Genomic DNA, 21,761 nt, shown 5'->3' with positions numbered 1-21,761 from the left:
GGAGACTGGTGTTTGTGTCCCGTGTGAAACCACAAGTCGAAGTTCATTTATTTGTCATGTAACTTCTGTACTTACAGTAAGTTACAGCACTTCCGGTGTTATTTTAACCGACAACTGCAATATTTTTCTAAACCTAACTAAGTAATGTTGATGCCTAAACCTAACCAAGTTAATTTATTCCTAAACCTAACTAAGTAGTTTTATTTTGAAAAGACCTCGAGCGGAAATTGACAAGTGCGTCACGTGACATTTGTAGGAAAACGCATGAAAAATACGTTGCTGAAAGTCGCGATGAGCGTCACGAAAAAAAAGGGAAATTTGTATATGTACACAAATCAAATAGATTCAATGTTGTGACTATTTCACAAACTGCCGTGAGACTGTTTTGGATGGGCTCCACACAAAGAAAGGGTCTTGAAAAACTACTGTTCAACACAATATTCCACAAAGTTACAGCTCACTTCATGTAATATTCTGCAAAGGCCAAAAACAACATAAAAAAAACTGCAATTCACAAAACTATTACAAAGTCTCCATTATAATGTTTCTATACACAGAGGTTCTATTTTCCAGTTGATCTAACAATAACATGAGCTGCTTTACCCCCCCCGTTGCCAAGAATTCACCCACAGCATGCTTAGCACAACTCAGCAAACCGCACCGCGGGGAAGCACTCTCAGCTCAAGCACCATCATACCTATAATCACTCAAAAGAATGTGTCATTACAGTTCATTTACTATCGCCGGAATGCTAGACTTCTCCTCCGCATCCCTGCGTCCAACAAGCATGGCGGCTGAGTAACGTCTCGGCTCGGCTCAGCTTGGACCGGCTCAGAAGCGTGAAGGGTAGAAGACGGGGCATTCATATGCATGCAGGCACTGAGCCATAGAGAGGGGATATCACTGAGGCATGGGGAGAGCTGTGGGCTGCATGAGGCGTGGGGCTCACAGTGCCCCGCTGTGAGCCCTACCCGGGTAAAACAATACTGTTTATGTCTGACTGGCTTTACACCGCGGGGGCCGAAAGAGAGAGGGAGAAACAGACAGAGGGGCAGAGGGGCAGCAGCGTGCATGACAGCACAGGGTACTTGGTGGTTTTATTGCCACAGTAAGGTATGCACGAAGCAAATATTAGATATTAGAAAATGTCCACAAAAAAAAAAGAGTGAGTTTTCAGATAACACACCAAACCTTTTTAAATAGACATTTTGGAGGTCAGCTTGTGAGCTAACAGCACATTTTGCACAATACCTGCTAAAAGCAAGTGGCTAAAACATTAGAGGATAGTTGCTACAATAGGGAGTCGTAACTTCTAGGTGTTATAAATGTCTGTTGTTTTTAAATGATTGAATATATTATTTATTTGATATTTCTGTTTTTAGTGGCCTTTAATGAACACAATTTCCCAGTCTGAATATGGAAGCAAAATAAAATCTAAACATTGACCAGTGCAATTAAGCCATGTTTTTGCCTTAAAGAGAAAACACACAATATCCGTTGATGAAGTTACAAAATAAAAATTGACATGTTATTATTATTATTCTAATAACCTTCCAAGCTTGGTTTGAACAATGTAGCATCCCGATTCACAACACAATAACTCTCATTCACAACCCATTTCGTCCATAAAAGGTCATGTCACAGTCCAGGTACCATAGCCATGATGTTAGACAAATAGCTTGATGCCAAACAGCATGTAAGTGCTAACAAACCATGCAATTATACTATACACACTAGACCTGTGTCCAATGTGATGTTAATGCTGCAGCGTTATTGGTATTGTTCACATATATTTTTCTTTACCTCCTCTCACACGCTTTTCTAAACGGTTGTTTATTTCACTCTATTCTGTGATGCTGTCTTGGCCCATTTCAAAATCTGGTTAAAGTAAGCCGTCTGACTAACTGTCGTTATTTCACTGAAAATATGTTTTTTTTATACACAACAATTATAATGCCAGAGAGAAGTAGTTAGCGATATTAGGAGGCAGGTAAAAACACGTCTGCCCTTGAGCAGCTCCTAATATCCGCTGGTTCACCCAAAACACCACACTAATGTTTCATGCACTCAGGTAACTGGGACATTGTGTTGGAAAAGAATCTTCAGAGTCAATTACATTTTTTTTTTTCCCCACTTGCTGCCAGCGGTAATTTAATTACCATTAATAAAAGCAGACTTCTTGGCTGTAGAGTGACACGATTTAATGTGAAAAAGCTGTCTATTATACAGAAAAAGCAAAACTCAGAATGCATGCATTGGCCAATTAGACCATTGTTAAGAAAAAAAACATGTGATAAATGGTGTTAACTGTAGCTGCTCCCTTGTCATTCACTATTAGTCAGTCTGATGGTCAGTAAATATTTGCCCGGTCTCGCAACAGTCACTTTCCTTACAACAGCACATTGCAAACTAATGTAATGAACCCAAGCATAGTGAAAATGTAATAATGCATCCCATGGCAATGACTGTTTAAATGAGTCCAGCCTTCACTTAGCCACAGCTCACCCTCCTCCCCCGCCCGCTTTTCTAGGTCAGAATAATGGCGTGCCAAACTCTTTTTTTCTAAAATGGCTGGTCCGTGGGGCTGGATTGTCCCCTGATAGCGCCATCGCGGTGACAGGAAAGTGATTATGTATTGATCACGATCACATAGACACCGGTGTTGCTCTCTCTCCTGTCTGTGGGCAGAGAGGATAATAGCTCATGATCAGACAGGGAGACTGACAGCCCATCTCTCCCGGCAGCGCCGGCAGCACTATTTTTGGACAGTACCACCTATTTGATTGAAATGCACGCGCACAGATGGGGAGTGATGCAAGAATTAAGAGGCGATTAGCTCCGCGAGGCAGAGTATTGTCAAACACAAAGTGTGCAGCGCTGCAGTGCTGTATAGCGTGGCGGGCCAAAGCTCTCGATAACACAGAAACGGTTGTAACGAGGTGGAGAAAACAAGCGTGTCGAGGCATCCTTTCATCCATCCATCCATCCCCGTCCGTCTATTCTCTCAGAGGAGAAGATGACATACTTGGAGTGCTGCCAGTTGATTTTCCTACAAAGCCAGTTTTAGATTCCTGGGCTGCAGATGGGCATTTATGGCAACACTGCAGATGGGCATTGAGGGAAACCCTTAAACAAATCAGCATGCTCATAAACAACTGGCATGTGTGCACTTCTTTTTTTCCAAAGCAGCCTCCCACCCCTTCATTTGTCACCATCTCCACCAACAACGCTCCTGTGATCTACAGCCCAGGCTGGTGACTAAAAGTGGTTGCCCTCCTCTGCCGTGATGCTTTATATTTATACCTGAAAGATGTAAGTATTTCGGATTACAGGGAGGCACGGTAAATAATTGCAAGGAGGGAAAAAACATGGTCTCTCTGAGCCCATTAGTCTTCATAACAGGACTAATGCATACTCATCCTAAAGTGCGTGTTTCAGCAGGGCCGCAGCTGAGGACAAATGAATGAGGAACACCCTGCGGAAGGCTGTAAAGATCAGGATATATGTGTTTATATCGGGCTGTAACACACTTTTCAAAATTAGACTCGGGCCGAATACAACATGGGCCAGAGGAGGCCTTACAATAGGAAGAAAAGAAATATATATCTTGAAGATAAGATATGGTTGTCAGCATCCAAGGCATTGTTCCCAAGAGTCAATGATGGATAAGGGACGCTGCACTTTTGAAGAGTAAGGGGACCGTCACACTTAAGCACTTACATTGTCATTGTTGTAGTACAATTACTAGTCCTTTATAAGACAGAGGGGGAGCCGTCACCGAGATACTGGGGACAGCGTGTGTGTTTGTACAATACGTGTCTGTGTGTGTACATGACATCCCTATTTCAAGGACTCGGCTATACCGCGTCTGCCGCCTTGACAAGCCGTACACGGGAGCGGCAGGAACAAAATAATTAAGAGGGTCCTTTGTTCCCCACCGATGGCCATGACACACGCCGCCATTTTAAAGGCTTGTGTCATTGATTCACTTTAATTAGTTCATAGGGAAGTGTGTGCAACATGCAGATAGAGTTCAGGACTGGAAGTCGAGGACGGAAAATTGGCCACTTCACATGTTTAATTGCTCCCAAGGCGTTTACAATGGCGAGGTAATAGCGGAGAATAAGGCAAAGTATATTTTCTAATGAACAACTTTATCATGGGTAAATGAACAAAATGTTGCTTAATTTGAGAACTCTGCCACAGGGGCAAGAGTGTTTAATGTGAATTATGCTTCCTTAAAAAAAAAAAAAAAAAAAGAGGAAAAAAAAAAACAAGTTTCAGCATAATGCAAAACTGTGGTGGGAAATGAACTTGCGGTTAATAATTGTTGCCGCGCTACATCAGCACTAGCTCCTGAGAGTGGTAAACCAGAGATCAAAGTTATTACTTAACACCAGAAATGAATTACTTATGTAAACAGTGTTGCCAAAATGCCCTTAACGAGGCGTGTAGCCCAATACTGTTCCAGCTGAGCTGCTCAGTGGCCAACACAAGACAACTCCCAGTGTGTGTGCGTTTGTGTATATCTGTGTGAATGCAGAGCCACTGTGCTCCAGACTAAAATAATACAATACCCTTTTTTGATGGATACATATCCAACAAGGAGGGAATTAGGAGTGATATCCAATACAAAAAAAAAAATGTCATCTCCTGTTTAAGAACAAGCTGTGTTGCGTGCTTGCTGGTCTATCAAGATTAAGATTCTCACAGCAAGTTAGCTGCAAATGTCCTCAGTACCAAATACTCCTGCAAACCATTGAGTCACATTAGTAGGGAGAAGGAGAACAAAAGATACCCACGCAAACTTCACTTGACATAGAGGGATTAGGGAAGAAGCCTTACCGATTCAAGATGGGTTGGAGAGCACTATCAAATTATAGGAAATTGACAAAGAGATAACTTTGCCACAGTGAACCACAGCATGCATATTATGTGGCAAAAAAGCAACGGAATGAAGTTGATTTTTCTGAGCTTTTACACCATGGATGTATAAAGCGAACTGGACGCAGGGTTCATATGAAAGTTGCTCAGTGGCGCATGAAGCCAAAATGGCTTGACTGCTGAGTATAAAAGTACCCAGATCTTCCGCATCCATTGGGCCCATAGAGCAAGCGCACTAGTGTTTCCTTTAACTCCGCCTCTCAGCCGCAGTCCACCCGCGGTCTGGGGCTCATTCACATGAACAGCAGCATGAAAATAACTCTGTAATCGGCTATTAATGCATTTTACAACCTGCAGGACCTAATGATTTAAATAAGGGCTATTCTAGTGTTTGAACCGGGAAGTTGATTTACCTAAAAGAAATAAAATAAAATATCCGCTGAGTTACAGACATCTCTTTCCCAATGTAAGTCTATCGGAAAAAGTATTTTTGGGCCCAATGGCATCACGTGACGGACACGGAAGTGGTAATTGTTTGTGTGTAAATGTTTGCTCATGTTACCAGGCCCCTGTCAATCAAATGTGATCAAACTTCCTGTCAATGAATAATGACTAAGGATATTTTTTTCATTTAAAAACTAACTTTGTAATACTATTGTGATGACCCTGTGTGTCACCTGGAGGTTTGACCAGTTACTAACCTGTGTCTCTCTCCCTGCTCTGCAGCTGACTGATTGGCTGATTGGTGTAATCTGGAACACCTGGGCCTGGTGCTCCTATTTTACTTAAACCATGGCTGCAGCTTTGTCACTGTCTCTGGACTGATTATTCTCCACTCTGCTGCAGTGTTGGGTTCCCATTTGGTTTGGTTAGGTTGCTTTAGTTTCTTGCTTTGCTTTGATGCACCTTTTTCCTACACTTACACCCATACAATTTTCAAAAGCCATACATGCTATTCCTATGGTCTAAGACAGCCCAAAAAACATTTATTTGTCATGTAATTTAAGTACTTAAATAACGCGACTTCCGGAGTTATTTTAAGCCAAACCACGATATTTTCCTAAACCTAACTAACTAGTTTTATTGCCTTAACCTAACCAAGTTGTTTCCTGTGAGGACGGAAGTTTGTTTTGAAAATACCGTATGCATGTATGTAGTGGAAATTGACACGTATTGCTGGACATTCGTATGAAAACGAACGAAAAAGGAGGAATAACTTTTTCATAGGATATCATACAAACTGTTGTATCAGTATATGTTGAAATAACTCTGGTATATATTAACATATATATATAATGCATTACAACCTGTCACAAAATGAAAATGATTGCAAAAAATGAACACTATATATACTCAGGGGTGCTTTTCAGCAATCTGTAACAGAAAGACTACATTTTCTGTAGGTGCTAGTGTGAACATTCACATTCAGTGTGCTATTTTCATATTCTGGGGGCAGCAGCAGCAGCACTGAGGATGACGTTGCATTAAAAACAAAGGACGGAGTTGGAGGGAAGCGTTGTCATCCCTCCCTCAGCACCGACTCCCCAAGGCTGCAGCACTGCAACAAGATGTGCTCTGTCAATTACATATTGTCTATTCTTACACCCTGCAGAAGTAAAATAAAATAAAGAAATAAATAAAGAAATCAAGCCCCCGGCACCCAGTCTGTAGCCCATAACCCCAGCGTTTGGCCCATCTAAAAGCAACGTGGGACAGAGGTCTTCCACCTCCCACACAACTGCATTAAGCCGCTGAACTCCACTGAATCCAGCCACACTGCGGGTTTTAGCGCCGAGCACCTTCTAAGTAACACACTCTGTCATTTGACAGCCGTCCCGGAGCAAGAAGGGTTAAAGCGCTTTTTTTCCCCAGAGGAATGGTGAAACCTACTACGTCTACGTGACTGGCGACTTAATGTCTCCGTCAGCCGGTGAGAGCGGTGCTATGCTGCCGCCTGACAAGCAATCCATCACAGAGAACACACAGACAGAGAGCTGCACATAAAGCGTCCGCACGACAGACATGCATAAAATACACGCCCACAGCGCACACCTAGCACCGACGTACACATGACCACGATGGAGATAGACACACGTCCGTGCACTTGTTAACATGCTGACAGTCATAAAACACAGTGAGACAGACAGATGCACAAACACACACTCCAAATACTGAGCAAACCTGCCCATAAACTCTAAAAGTAGGTGGCCAACAGGAAAAAAGAGGGGGAGAAAAATGAGAGGAGAGGAGAGCGGCAGAAATGGTGGAATGTGGATTTACACCCCTAGTAATCCCAAGGTTTGTTTACACTCCCAGAAGTGAAGTGAAATTTTAAAGGGCTATCTCTGTAGCGTGCTGGAGAGCAGATTCACCCAATTACACAGCAGCCCCCAGTGTGACATAGTAAACCTGCTGTAAGATTGACTGTTTGTGTGTGTGTGCGTGTGTGTGTGTGTGTGGACACCAGACTGTGACTGTGGTAAAACCACAAACGGACTAAATCCATACTGCAGCGTTGAGAGCAATGCAGCTGCCAATGCTCCAACACACAAAACAGCCGGAGCAGGAGAAGAAGGCTGTGTGATGCCACAAATCAGCCGTCTGCACGACAGCGAGACAGGAGGGGAAGACAAACAGTAACCACACCTCAATTTGGTATCACTCTGTTATAAGATATGATAAAAAAAACAGAACATTTAAAGTAATACCTGGACAAGAAATAAGAAAAAAGAAAAGGTTAAAAATAGGGCTGTCAAAGTTAACGCGATAATATTGTGTTAACTTTGACAATTCCTTTCAACGCCACTAATTCCTTTAACACATTAACACAACACATTTCTAAAGCTAGAGTGAATGCTGGCATCATGTGAAACTAAAAACTCTACGGTATCCATTGGTACCAACCATGTCATACTAGATTGTCACGAAGGAGGTTAAATAATGCTCCAAACTTAGGCTAAATTTTAAAATCTAGTTGGAGACAACACATTTTTAACAGAAAGCCTGCATTATTGAGAGTGTGAGGTTCCAAAGCTGTGGACTTTTGGTGCCTTGAAATGGGGTTGTGTTTACCGTGTTCACGAGAAGAGTTCGTATGAACAACGGAGATTGTAGCGGGTTCAGTTTTAAAGCTAGAGTAAAGATACCGGCCTCATATGAAAATAGAAAAACTTAAGTAATCCATTTGAACCATGGCATACTAGCTTGTCGTGAAGGAGGCTCCAAACTTATGCCAAATTTTGGTAAGGAAAAACTGGCATGGTCATTTTCAAAGGGGTCCCTTGACTTCTGACCTCAAGATATGTGAATGAAAATGGGTTCTATGGGTACCAACGAGTCTCCCCTTTACAGACATACCCACTTTATGATAATCACATCAAGTTTGGGTCTAGTCATAGTCAAGCCAGCACACTAACACACTGTCAGCTGTTATTGCCTGTTGGGCTGCAGTTTGCCATGTTATGATTTGAGCATATTTTATAAGCTAAAGGCAGTACCTGTGAGGGTTTCTGGACAATAAGTGTCATTGTTTTGTGTTGATAATTGATTTACAATAATACATATATACATATATTTGCATGAAAGCAAGCATATTTTCCCACTCATATGTTGATAAGCATATTAAATAGTTGACAATCGACAATGAAGATACATTTTGAACAGATAAAGAATGTGCAATTCATTTGCAATTAATCGCAAATAATTGCAATTAATTAAACAGTTAAATAGATTGAAAGCCCTAAAAAACAGAACATTTAAAGTAATATCTGGACAAGATATAAGAAAAAAGAAAAGGTTAGAAAACTAAATCACAAGCGGGGCCATATATTTTGATGACAAAATAAAAGCAGTGAAAGCACAGCACGGTGGACGAGTCTTCTTCTTTTTTCTTCCTTTCCCTTTCATTGTATCAGACAGCTGAGGCGTGGCAGTGACTGTGCGAGCCAGGCGAGGGCTTTAGTTAATGGGGACAGACATCAAGAGGAGGGCCTCGCTCCGTACTGGAGATTTGATCCCTTCGTCTTATCAGCTTCTTTTTCAAATGACCTTGCTGTACAGACTTTTATGCCTCTCCCCTTTGTTCTCCGCCGGTGATTGGATGGGCCTCTCCAGTCTCAAATCTCTGCCACCTTGATGAATGTGTTCCACCCCTATTTATGTTGCATTGACCAATCCCCCCCTCCACCACCAGCTACAGAATGGCACATGAATCTTGGCTGTATATTGTACTCACACACACATTACCACATACAAGAAAAAAAAAGCATCTTTCTTTATGTAATTGGGTTTTTCTTGCAGTTAAATCAAGTCTGTCTTTTGTGGGAGTAACTTTCCAATGGGATGCAATCGTTGCTTTTAATTTTAGGCACTGAGTGCTGGGTGCCTGCAGGGTCCAAATAGCTATGGTCTGTACCTCAGACAATTAATAATGCAGACATGGAGGGATGAGAGTACAAGGGGATCCTGTTCTTGCAGCTCAACACTGTAAAATCACCTGAAGCATGAAAAGGGAGCACAGCCTCCAACGCATACACACACATTCATGTTGACTTCTTGGCTGCAGAGCCACAGAGCAAAAAGTTCTTCTTGCTTTTCTTTTTTTTTTTGAAAAAAGCAAAGAGTAAGTGGGGACGACGTACCACGCAATACAAGATGCAGCGGGAGGGAGACGCTGAGGAGCAAAGAGGGATGAATGCAGAGCAGGAAAAGTGTACTGGAAAAAAAAGGCCCTACAACACAACATTAAATATCCACAACTCTCTTCTTCAATAATTAATAGGTGAGCCGCGGCTATGTGCTGAAGAATGTGTACGAGAAAGCATCCTGGCATCTTAGCAGATATGAGTAAGCATTTGCCAAGTCGGAGGTGCGAGCTGGAGAACCTTCTCGTTTCGCCTGTTATAGCGTCGATAGCGGAGAGGACCTCCCACTCACCAGCGTGACTTCAAACAGTCCCTCGTCACTTGGGGCTGATATTTAACACAGCCGATAAGGACGCCACACAGACCCACACACTGGAAAGTTAAGATTACTTCCACGATTCCTTTGAAACGGAACTTTTGTGTCAAATTGAAGATAACGCAATTGTATAAAATCCATTAAATGTGTTATGTCTTAATCATCAGAAATAAATTACTGCAGAAGTTAATAGCTAAAGATGAAATTACAGAACTCTGTTGTGCAAGCATAAATAAATTAAGAAACAAAAACAACAAAATTAAAAAAGCCATCTGTCTAACACGGTAAACTAGGGCTGTCAATTGATTAAAATATTTAATTGCGATTAATTGCATGATAATCCATAGTTAATCGAGATTAATCACAAATTAATGTATGCAAGTTTTTTATCTTGTTCAAAATGTATCTTAAAGGGAGATTGGTCAAGTATGTATTGTCCAGAAACTCTCACAGGTACTGCATTTAGCATAAAAAAATGTGCAAACTGCAGCCCAACAGGCAACAACAGCTTTCAGTGTGTCAGTGTGCTGACTTGACTATGACTTTCCCCAAAACTGCATGTGATTATCATAAAGTGGGCATGTCTGTAAAGGGGAGACTCATGGGTACCCATAGAACCCATTTTCATATACATATCTTGAGGTCAGAGGTCAAAGGATCTCTTTGGAAATGGCCATACCAGTTTTTCCTCGCCAAAAATGAAAACGAAAATGAGCCGAGCTACACCAGCTCTATCTCCAGTAAGATGTGATATGTACCCGGACTAATGACTGCAAATTTTACTGATCACACATATAGGTGAGGTTGTCATTTATATGTCACCAAATAGCCGTTGTCATCGTTGTTGTCATCAAAATGAGTGCAACTTCTATTAAATTGGCTGTGACATGTTGTACATTATAAAGCAATAACATACACAGGGTCATGCTATACTGGTTGAAGGCCAGCTGCTGTAGATCAGTGCTACTATACCACATCTGTGTTACTGGTATTCTTGCTGTTGAGGCTTTGAAACAACATTTTAAAATGTTTTATTTATACTACATGAACATATAAAGTCAATATATATAAAAAATAGATTAAAGATTGATAAAAAAATATACATTGCGTCTTAGTCACAACAACTCTGTGTCTATCTACATTTACCCACTTTTGCCTCCTTGCAGCATCAGAAGGGCTCTGAATAGAGTACAGTATGAGCTGTGGTCAGTGCACACAAAGGATGTGCTTTTTGAGCTGGTTCACTTTAGGGGTGAACAATGAAGGTGATTCAAATAATTTACTAAAGTATCAATTGGATAGCACTCCATTACCAGTTAACCTGACCATGTCAGAGGATTTGTTACACACAGCCATCTGAGAAGCCGTCACTGGAAACTATTTGGAAAAGGGCAGGCACTTTCAAAAAAATACTTTGATGAACCATCTGTCAATCAAACTAACGAAAGCGAAACATTGCCTTCAATGCAGTTATTTGCTCTTCTTTCAATGGTTTCAATGCTCTTCAGTTCTGATAGAACTGATGCTATAGCAGCATCTAGGCTAACCTCTTCAGGAGCCGCTGTTGTTGTTTGGAACGAATGGTCGCCTCTCCATGGCAACGCCTCACACACACACCTAAGCCACACCTGTAGCTGCAGTAGCTCTTCACAGGACGCTGATTGGTCTGTTGTCTGGCGAGCCGGACACAAACGCATTGCTTGAAGCCTGACAAGATGGATTTTCATGAGACATTAGATCCCGCGATTCTCGCATGATCTTGTGACATGGTAAGTGTCCAGCTGCCGTGCAAGGTAGGGCTGCAGTGGAATTTTACATTAACGTTACGTTAAAGTCAATTTATAAGTCATAGTGAACTACACAACTAGTGAAAACAGTAAATGTCCTCTGTGGCTGTGGAGGAGTTTTGTCAAGCCTAAGAAAAATCTGTTTGGAGACTACACACTTTAAACAGAAGGCCTACGTTATGGGGACTGTGATGTTCAAAAGATGTGAGCATTTACCAAGTGAGTGTAGCGAAAAACTCTGTGCATTATGGGAATTGTATGCATAGTTGAGAGGGTTACTTTAAAATATATTCGATACAATTACTAATTACCTTTTCAACAAATGTATTCAGTAACCAAGAATCACAATCTAAAAATAATAGTAATAGTACAAATCTGATTACTTCTGGATCACCTCAATACCAAATATGCAATATAGACAAGATAAAAGAAAAATGCAGAAATGTTGGCATTATTTTGTTTCTTGCAGAAAAGGGGAATGACGCGCCTGATTGTAGGATCCAGCTGTTGTTTTGTTTTAATTAGAACCAAATAAGGGACTAAAAATAAGAATATCTCTGTCTCCCTTGAATTGATTTTCATCATTCTTGCAAGTCCCCGACTGCACGAGGTGCAACGCTACAATGCTGAAGTAGCCTTTAAAAATGAGAGGTGCTCGTCATGATAAAATGTTCCTTTCACAGCGTGAAGTTCTTCTTCAATTGTGTACAAACTGTCTCTGTTACTGCTTCACATCAATGGCTGATCAGAAGCACACAGATTCAAATCAGAGCCAACAGATAACAAAGACTTCACCACCCACTTTGGCCCAGAAGAAAGCCAACGGTGGTTAACAATATTTTCATTATCTGCTGTTTATTCTCTCAAATGATCCATTCATCAATTAATAATATGGTCAATAAAAGGTCAGAAAATAGAGAAACAATGTGAATTACAGTTTCCTAAAACACAATGTGACGTCTTCATTTAATTTTTATTTTTTTTTAAATGACAATTAGTGAATCAATATTATTTTAGTTGCTGATTCATTTTCTGTCAATAGACTAATGAATTTATCGACTGGCTGGTTCAGGCTACTCTTTATCAGCCTGATTATAGCCCGACACGGCCGTCGTAGGGTATCGGCTTGTATCGGGAACGACAATGAGGGTCCTACGGAGCGTTTTATCTCATGTAGTGTGTCGTAGTAGACGACAACCGGTCACAACAACCCGACAGAAAGTCTAGCATGTTTGATTGTTTTTGCGTTCCACGACGTGTTCCGTCATGGCCGTGACTTTGACCAATAGGAAAGAGGAACGATGTTGGTACTGTGAGGTGAAGCTGGCATGAAATAGGAGAGGCACTTAAGCATCCCAGTGAATACGCTACTGCTATTAGTATTAAGCTTCCTTCCTGATGACATCACGCACGTCGTGAAATACGACCAGCGATGATTGGTCGAGGACTTACGTGCAGTCTGTAAACGCCTCTCAGCCAAGTCATAACACAAATTTATGACTCTCAATCGTCTAATCTGACATAGTGACCATCGTAACCGACAACAATATTGTGTATAAGTCCACCCTACATCCAGAGACAGTCTGACTGCTGACTGTTCACATTTCGAAGTGTTTTCAGAAAGCAACTCAAACCTCAAACTCTCATTCATTCACTCACTCACTCACTCACTCCCAGTAAGGTGATCTGCCCACCAGTGGCCACCAGAAGACATCGCAGTATCTCGGATGAGTCCCTCTCCTCCCCTGCAGCAATGCTGAAGGGAGGATGCTGTGTCCTTGTTTTCACTCTCAGATTGATTAACTGACCTTGATGCAGTGATCAGCAGTGTGTGACAGCATGACAGCGAAAGATGAGTCCTACATGCATTTCAAGGCTGCAAAAACTTTCATTACAAACACTTAATTAAGCAGGACAGTAACCTGGGACGTGACAGGTTACGGGTTTTTGAAAACAAAAAAAAAGGTCTTTTCAGGTGTTAATTCTAACACTTCAGCCTTATGAATATTTAAAAAAATGCATTTAGACAAATTAAATTCGTTTTTAACCTCTGCTTCCCTCATGTTCCATTGTACCCACTGTTGACCCTCTTGCATGAAATCCATTTATAATCACATCCACTCAGTGCAACAACACAGATGGTGGCATTTGTGACAGGCCCCGGCTACTCGCATCCTTCCCCTCATCATTACAGAAACAGGCAGCTTGTATACATGCTCCGACACACACAACTCTCTCTCATTTACCTTCCCTTTCATGAACTTTGCTTGTTATTTACCTCCTTCCTTTGGATTTCTCTTCCCTTTCTACTTCACGGGCACGGTGCAGAAAGAAAAATAAGAAAAAAGAAGAGGCGACTTTGTTTGAGAAACGACACTGTGGCTAAGAAGAAAGCTGCTTTTTGTCCTTAGTCTAATTGAGAGTCTTTTGCTATTCATCGGGGCAAGGCAGCCAGGCCAGCGAGGGAGGCAATCTCATGCAGATCACATTGAAGGGCTTCATTACCTAGAAGCCAGCTACTTTTTTTGTTCTCCCTCAAGGGAAGACCGAGAGAGAGCATTAGCCTTAGCAAAAGAGAGCGATGGCGAGCAAAAGGGAGGGAGGGAGAAGTACAAGAGAAGGAGAGCAAAATAAAAAGTCTGTGTGCATGAGAGGAAGAGAGGCAGCGAGTTACAAAGAGAGTGCGTCTCTGCGGGCTACACAGGGGAGCGGGGACAAATTACACCTGAACAACAGCGTCTTTACGACCGCGCTGCCTTATGCTAACGCGCAGGAGGTATGCGTTTTAGTGCACATGTTCACTTCTGTGCATGAAATACACATGCATTTACATGTACTGTACAGCATGTGCATGCCTGCACGCTCTAGAAACAAAATAATGCCCCAGGAGGCTCTAAAGGGCTTATATTACTGTATCTGGACCAGTGACTGATGATGTTACATACATAATTCAGAGGTACATTGGATAATAAATAACATTTGATGAATTAGTAATACACATTTGTACGTGATGTTGAGCAGCTGTTACTATGCGCGTGTATGCTTTTTTTGTGATTTATTTTTTTTGAACAACATATGTGTTAGCGAGGGAATATCTGACTTTACCTTTTTTTCTTATACACGGTATAGGTTATGTAATGGCTAAGTGTGAAACAAAGAGATGCTGAATTAACAATGCTGCTGGGTGAAGCTCAGCCATGAAGAAGAATGGATGTACTGGGATATTGACAGGTGAAGGGCAGCTTTCTTTCTTTCTTTCTTTCTTAGTTACATCAATGCAGAAAATAAGGAAGGGCGCCCACTGGCATTTTTTTGTTTTTTTTGTTTTTAGAGGGTGACCAGCGCCCCCTAGAAGGTGGCGCCCTAGAAGGTGGTGCCCTATAGGCGACCGCCTATACGGCCTATGCCTTAAGCCAGCCCTGGACAGGTGACAAGTATTAGAGACACAAACAGATGTGAATAAAAGCAAGCCTACAAATAAACCCACCTACACAGGAGATAAGTGCACACACACAGATGCACAAGTGCAGATGCCGTTGCCAAATGAGGAGAGATAGATAGGAGTGTAGCAGGTTATTTACAGGGAAACTCCAGCATGTCAGTTAAATCCTTTCTGCCTCGGAGGCCTGTCCTATCCCCATTTAGCACGGCCACTGAAAAAGGGCAGGCTGGCATGCCCGCCGCCTGGCAGTTAGACAGGCCTGCGAGAGTCGCAGCCTTGGCCAGGTTCACCGCTCTGACCCCCTCTCACCCACAGCTCAGCCTGTGAGCCGCCACTACCATCACCACCAAACCCCCGGCCTGCCACGTCCCTGCCCAGCCCGGGAGCCTGCTCGTCAGATGTGCCCCGGCCCCAGCCACTGGCCCGGCTCTGGCCCAGCTGCCCACTATGTTAAAGGGCCAGGGGCCCCCTGCCACTCAGTCCATCTGCCAAGCTGCAGACCGGAGTCTAGGATCAGAGAAGAGAGAGACACAAACACCAGACAGCCTCGCTCTTAACTCCCTGCTCAAAGCTCAACCGAGAAATGCCAGATAAAAGATGCACTATAAATGTGCTGCTTTTTACTTATGTGGGTTGCTGTGACCCTGAAATGCTGCTAGGGTTTATTCAAGTTAAACTGCATTTAAATGCATTGAGTCTCAGAGTTTCCAAGACCAAGATATGTTCAAGATTTACTGCAAGATCAGCATAGCATAATCATATTTTTAGGTATATCAAGGAGGGGGATTTTTATAGAACATCTGGCCCAAGTGGAGCATGAAATGCTCTGAAAATAGCTCAGCTCTCCGTGTATTGATCTGAAAGATGGCAATGTGTAGAAAAATAAGTGAGGAGCAATATGAATCAGATGGATAGAGATAGATAGATAGACACAGATGCACATAGAGATGCTTTGATGAAATATGCAGCGGTATTTAACAATGTTAGCCTTCATGCAGGATTATGTATCACTTCTAAAAGTGCGTGGGTATTAAATCATCTGTGATCGCGACGCGCTTTCTGCTGTATGTTGGGTATAGCGTGAGACGACGGGCTCTGATAAAGGTCTGCATCTTGCTCATTTCCATACGTCTCCCCTTGATCAAGTCTGCTCATTTATCGTCCAAATCCGTGATGACAAGCCTTTACTTATTTTCCCAGCTGCCGTCGGTGATGAGAGCGTAATCAGAAACATCATTAAGGCCCCTACATAGACGGCTGTGCCTGTTAGTCCCGTTACCCGCACCCATAATAACTCTGAAAATGCAAATCAACTCCAGGTAATCTATTAATGTCACTTCAATTTAATGTCTGCGCTCCAATTTAGCAGATCTTGACACATTTGGCGGGGATCCGTGCTTCCATACAGGTACTCATTTTGCCGGGGTGCCAGGGAGCACGGCCCGTGCGAAAGAGGAGACGGGCCATCTGTCTATGCGCCCGTTTATTAATCGCCTTGATAATGAAGCACACTCGCAGCCCAACACTCCTGGGGCATCTCTCGCATGAGCTCCATCCGGCAAAACAACTTTCAGCAAGTTTGTTTCGCTGTGTAGCAATTATTGTCATTCGCACCCCCCCTTAGTGCTTGGAGGATGGTCTAGCGACCTCCCCCTAATTACCTGGAGCGTCACTTCAAGCAGACTTTGTAATTTCCAGCTACATCACAACCCCCTTGTTAGCTGCAGAAGGGTGGCAGAGCCTCGTAATTCCAGCATATGGTCGACAGACATACGGGGGGAATTTGTCAGCTTGTACTGGCCTTAAAGTCGGAGACCCCATTAACAGGGAAACGGGATCTTCTAATCCTGTGAGATCTGTGCAATAAATCCGTGCAAATGAATTAGGATTCTACTCATGGCCGGGCTTTCACAAATAAGCAACAAACTCGCTTTTAATAGAAGTGACAGTGAAACATAATTATCTAGTGAATGCACGTCTGACACTATGAATTTAGGAGAGATATGGAGAGGTAGAGTAAATATTAATTTCATTATAATTTGTATCTTTCAATTAGAATGTTAAAGCTGCACTAATGAATATATTTGTATTAACAATGGAAAAATAGTATGATTTGAAAAGGGTTGTTCATAGTTTTCCTCAGTACTACACAACCGTCTGCCAAGAACTACTATTATATACTACTAATTTGCAACAGCAAATATGTTTTGGAGGGAATTGAATGACTTATCTTTATTATAATAAGATTGTGTTAATTAACATATTTAGCAAGTCACAAAGTAAAATGTTCACTGATCACATATTTCATTTGGTTGCAAATACAGATATTGTCATCCAACATTGCTTATACAACTAAACCCTTGTGAAACTTGTTATGGTTATGTTTAGGCACTTGCAGCACTTGGTCGAGGTTAGGGAAAGACTGCGGTCTTGGTTTATTACAGAAAAAGTCTGCATGTGTTTATTAGCATTTAACTGAACCACAATCTCTTCTTAACCTCAACCAAAGAGCTTTTGTTACCTAATCCTACCCACACATTCACTCAAACAAACACTCCATGTTAACTTAATAGGCACTGATTAGGTTTCTTATCAGAACATAATTGGGACACAAATTAGTAGCGTAATTTCTAGATAATAGGGTTGCACTAAAGTACAGGGCCTTTTTTTTTTTTCTACTGTTAGGTGAAGAGAGCCAAATGCAACTAAAGACAACACAAGCAAATAGATAAAACACAAGCATCTCAACCATTTTTAATGACACGTAGGTTGCACTGAAAAAAGATTGCTCGAAATAATTAAATCACAAACATACCAACTATACGGAAAGTTGTTACAAGAGTTTCGATGTGTATACGCTAGAGTAATGCTAACACTAGTGCACAGCTAATAACTTGGAATTACATAATTACAATGTTAAAGTAACATAGTTAACTTTTAGTAGGGCTGGGTATCATTATTTGATATTTTTAAGGTATCAATTTGAAATAACCCAGACCCAAGTAGTATCGAGACTTCTCCAGTCAAACAATACCTGCAATCGATCCTTTTTGTGCCCAGATCCAGTGTGTTATTGGCCCACTATACTGCAGCATTTACAACCCATACAGTGGGGATTGACAGTGCTGACAGAGATTATTTTTAAACTGGGAGGGGAGCTGGAGGGTGGGTGTTAACCCTCCGTGACAACATGATCCCGCGACAATGTGATCCCACCACTATAGGTTTGGGGAATTTGCGACAATGACAACGCGGTCCCGCCACCATGGGTCAGGGGACAGCTTTATCAACGGTAACCGCTGCAATTAGTTAGCCTGTGCCAGTTCTGTTCACATGATGGGTATCAACTTATGTACTGTATTGGTATTAGTATCACTTTAAGGGTACTGGTATTGGTACCGGCATCCAGCCATGGCAGACAAATAACATTTGCTCCTAGCTAGTGAACATAGTGGAGCATTTAGTAGCAAAATAGCTTATTTTAGTTTCAGGAAATGGTGCATAGAGAAAATAGAGCTAAACGGAGAGTGAAAATTGGATTTTTATCTGTCAGGTGGTCAGAAACACAACTCCAAATGAATTTCAATGTTGCTCTGTATCTGCTGAATGAGTAAATGTGTTATAAAAATGGTGTTATGTGTTAGTTTGTTCCACTGCCGCCATGAAAGTGGACAAAAAAATCAATGAATGGAGCTTTTAAAAACACAGCTGTTGACATTTTGGAGATGCAATTTTTTTTTTTTCCCATTTGTTAAACAGCCATCCAGTCAAGCACAGCGGTCACAAAATATCTACTGACGACAGACTTATCCTGGCTCCTTACACTAATGAGATCAAACTCCATTCTGACTGGCCGTCTCGCCTCCAGCACAACCGCCACCTCTGCTCCCCGCTTCCTCTCACTGTACTTTGAGAGACGATCCGCTAAACAATTAGAACGGTATTCACCTCCATTCTCAGCCATTCAGGGAAATGAAAGTCAGAGAAAAGTCACGGAAAGCCACACGTCTTATCCGACTGGCCCTTTTAAAGGGAGAACAAAAGGTCTTTCTCCTTCATTTCCCATTAACCTCTATGCTCCTCCACGCACAGGAAACACGGCGACCTCGGTGGCCCATGTCACATATCTCATCCGGCTGTGGGGACCGCTTCCTATGGGGGGGATGGTGACATTCAATGACGGGGGTTTTCTATCTTGCCGTAGTCCTTGGCAGATAAAAGGTGGGTGTTGATATTTGTCCCCCGGTTTCACTGATACGCCGTGGACACACTCTCGATAAGCGAGGAGCTGGTAAGACATTGATGAAGTCTGGAGTGGAAGTGACAAGCTCTGTAAGTGGATAACATCGTCAAGAGAACCAGCCTGTTATGGTCCGGATTAGATTTTTGATTATTAGACGCAGGTGGGTTCTCACTAGGCGGAAATACATCAGCACACTCAGCATTGTCTTAACTCAACACCAGACATAATGTGGCATCTCTTAGCATGTGCCTTGATTACATTGTAATGCTTCCCAGTCTCTCGTAGTGGAGGAAGAATTTCCTCATATGCAGCAGATTTCACCAACATCTGTTTATTTTCCCTTTCCTGTAGACTTTATTAGTTATCCACTGCACAACACACTTCCAGTAATCCACTGAGGCCTGCACAAACTCTCATTTCAACGCGGTAAAGATGAAACGCCACTGTAAAGAAATTGGATATTTATGAATATGAGGCGAGAGAGATGAATGACTTATTGTTTGTCTGTCCGGAGCGTCAGATTATTCTCATAATGCCGCGGCACATGAAAACTTAACAAGAGGAAAACTAGTCGCGGAAGGAAAAAAACAGCCTTTCAAGCGAACAACTGAGCATTCGTGAATGTTTAATTAATCAGTAGTGACAAAAGGGAACAACAATCAACAAAGAGATGCCGATTTCCATTTCTTATGCATTATTCCCACTGGCAAATCACAGAGTGCTGTCAACCACCACTTTGCTCTCTACCCCATCACTATGGCTGTCCCTGCACTGCACCGACAAAAACCCTTGGAGAGCTACAAACAACCGAGATCCAAAACAATGAGCAGCAGGGATCAAGTAACAGAGTTCAGACAACAAGAGTTCACTGTTATCCTGTGTTTACATGCATTCTTTTGCACTGTATTTTGTTCCTTTTTGCTTCCACCGCAGCACTCTAAGAAATGAAGATGCTAACTACAACCGTATATTGTAGGGTTATTAGGCTTGTCCTCATCGGCGGAACATTTTTTGGTACCTGGTAAAACTGTTTTATAAGGTTCCACCTGGAACCATTTCAGAGGGTTCTACCTAGAACCCAACACAAAGGGTTATACCTAGAACCATCTGTGAAAGTTTCCAACCAGAACTCCCTATGCAAGGTTCTACAGAGAACCCTTCTATGGCTAAAGGGTTCCACCCAGAACCCTCTCTGGAGGTTGTATCAATAACTTTTCCACCTTCTAAGGGTGCTAACAAGAACCCAGCTAGGAGGTTCTACCAATAATCTATTCATATTCCAAGGGTTTGATCTATAAAACCATCCAAGGGGTTTTACCAAGAACCCTTTTATATTCCAAGGGTTTCATCTAGAACCCACCCAGGGGAGTCTACTGAGAACCCTTTTGTATTTCTAGGGTTTTGTCTAGAACCTTAAAGGGCCTGGGATGATGTGGTGCAGCACAACCCACAACAATCGTGGCTCCCAATCACAATGTTTTGGGGGGTGTGGGCTTAACATTGATACTTTCAACAATCCTTGAAGAACTCTTTCTTCCAAAAAGGGTTCTTTGGATAAGAAGTGTTCGTAATGGAACCCTTGTTCTTACAAAGAACCCTTGAAAAACCCTTTCTTCTTCTTCAAAAAAGAGTTTTTCAGACACAAATGGTTCTGGGTAGAACCTCAGCCCTTCAGGATGAGCCTGTTTGGAACCTTTCTTTCTAAGAGTGGCAGCAGCAACAGCAGCTAATAAAAGTCATGATCATGAGAAGCTGGAGCTAAATCGCTGTTACCTCAAAGACGTGACGTAAAGGCTGCAACCTACAGATGGGATTTACCGAACAGATTCCGTTACATGCCTAGCACCATCTGCTCTAGCATGTTATGTCAGCTTTGTGACAGGTAACAAGAGTAAGCTCGATGAGGAAAAAAAAACACAATAACAAGCGCATACCGCCCAACAACAGACCTCGGCACCCTCGCTGAACTCCTCCAATGTCAAAACGGCATAAAGACACACTCTGATCTGCTTCCTGCTACCGATGGAAACATTTTCTACAAGACTCCTGCTGCTCTGGGGTCAGTGACGAGACTCCCCTGAAGGATAAAAAAAACAGTGTACTGATCCACTTACAGGCTTCTGCCAATCCCAGCTGAGCTATATACATTTGAATTATGTGATCATCATGCAGTGGTCATTTAAATGCATGGCAGGAATAAGAATGTGAATATATGAAGTGAATATATGAATACATTAGCATACAGAGAAATGGAAAGTGTTTGCAGCGGTTTGTGTACCAGTTTGTGAGGGATTGAAGAAAGGTAGCTCGTGGCAATTAGCATCAGTCGGTGTTGACAAGCTAAGTGACAGTGTGGTGCGAACAGTGTAAATGCAAACCCTTTATGCTTTTATTTGGCTTTCTTCTGCTCCATCTATGATTATACTAAAACGCTTGAATGTTGAAT

General features: G+C 42.1%; 1 protein-coding gene across 2 annotated transcripts in view; it reads right to left on the bottom strand.

Annotated features, from left to right (window-relative positions):
* cdh8 (cadherin 8) overlaps positions 1–21,761 on the bottom strand; it is a 117,568-nt gene that overhangs the window by 48,373 nt on the left and 47,434 nt on the right. The window lies entirely within an intron of this gene.

Source organism: Sebastes fasciatus, chromosome 2, assembly GCF_043250625.1.
Source record: "Sebastes fasciatus isolate fSebFas1 chromosome 2, fSebFas1.pri, whole genome shotgun sequence".
NCBI classification, from domain to species: domain Eukaryota; kingdom Metazoa; phylum Chordata; class Actinopteri; order Perciformes; family Sebastidae; genus Sebastes; species Sebastes fasciatus.
Note: the sequence above shows the minus strand (reverse complement) of the source record. Positions and strands in the feature narration are given on the sequence as shown.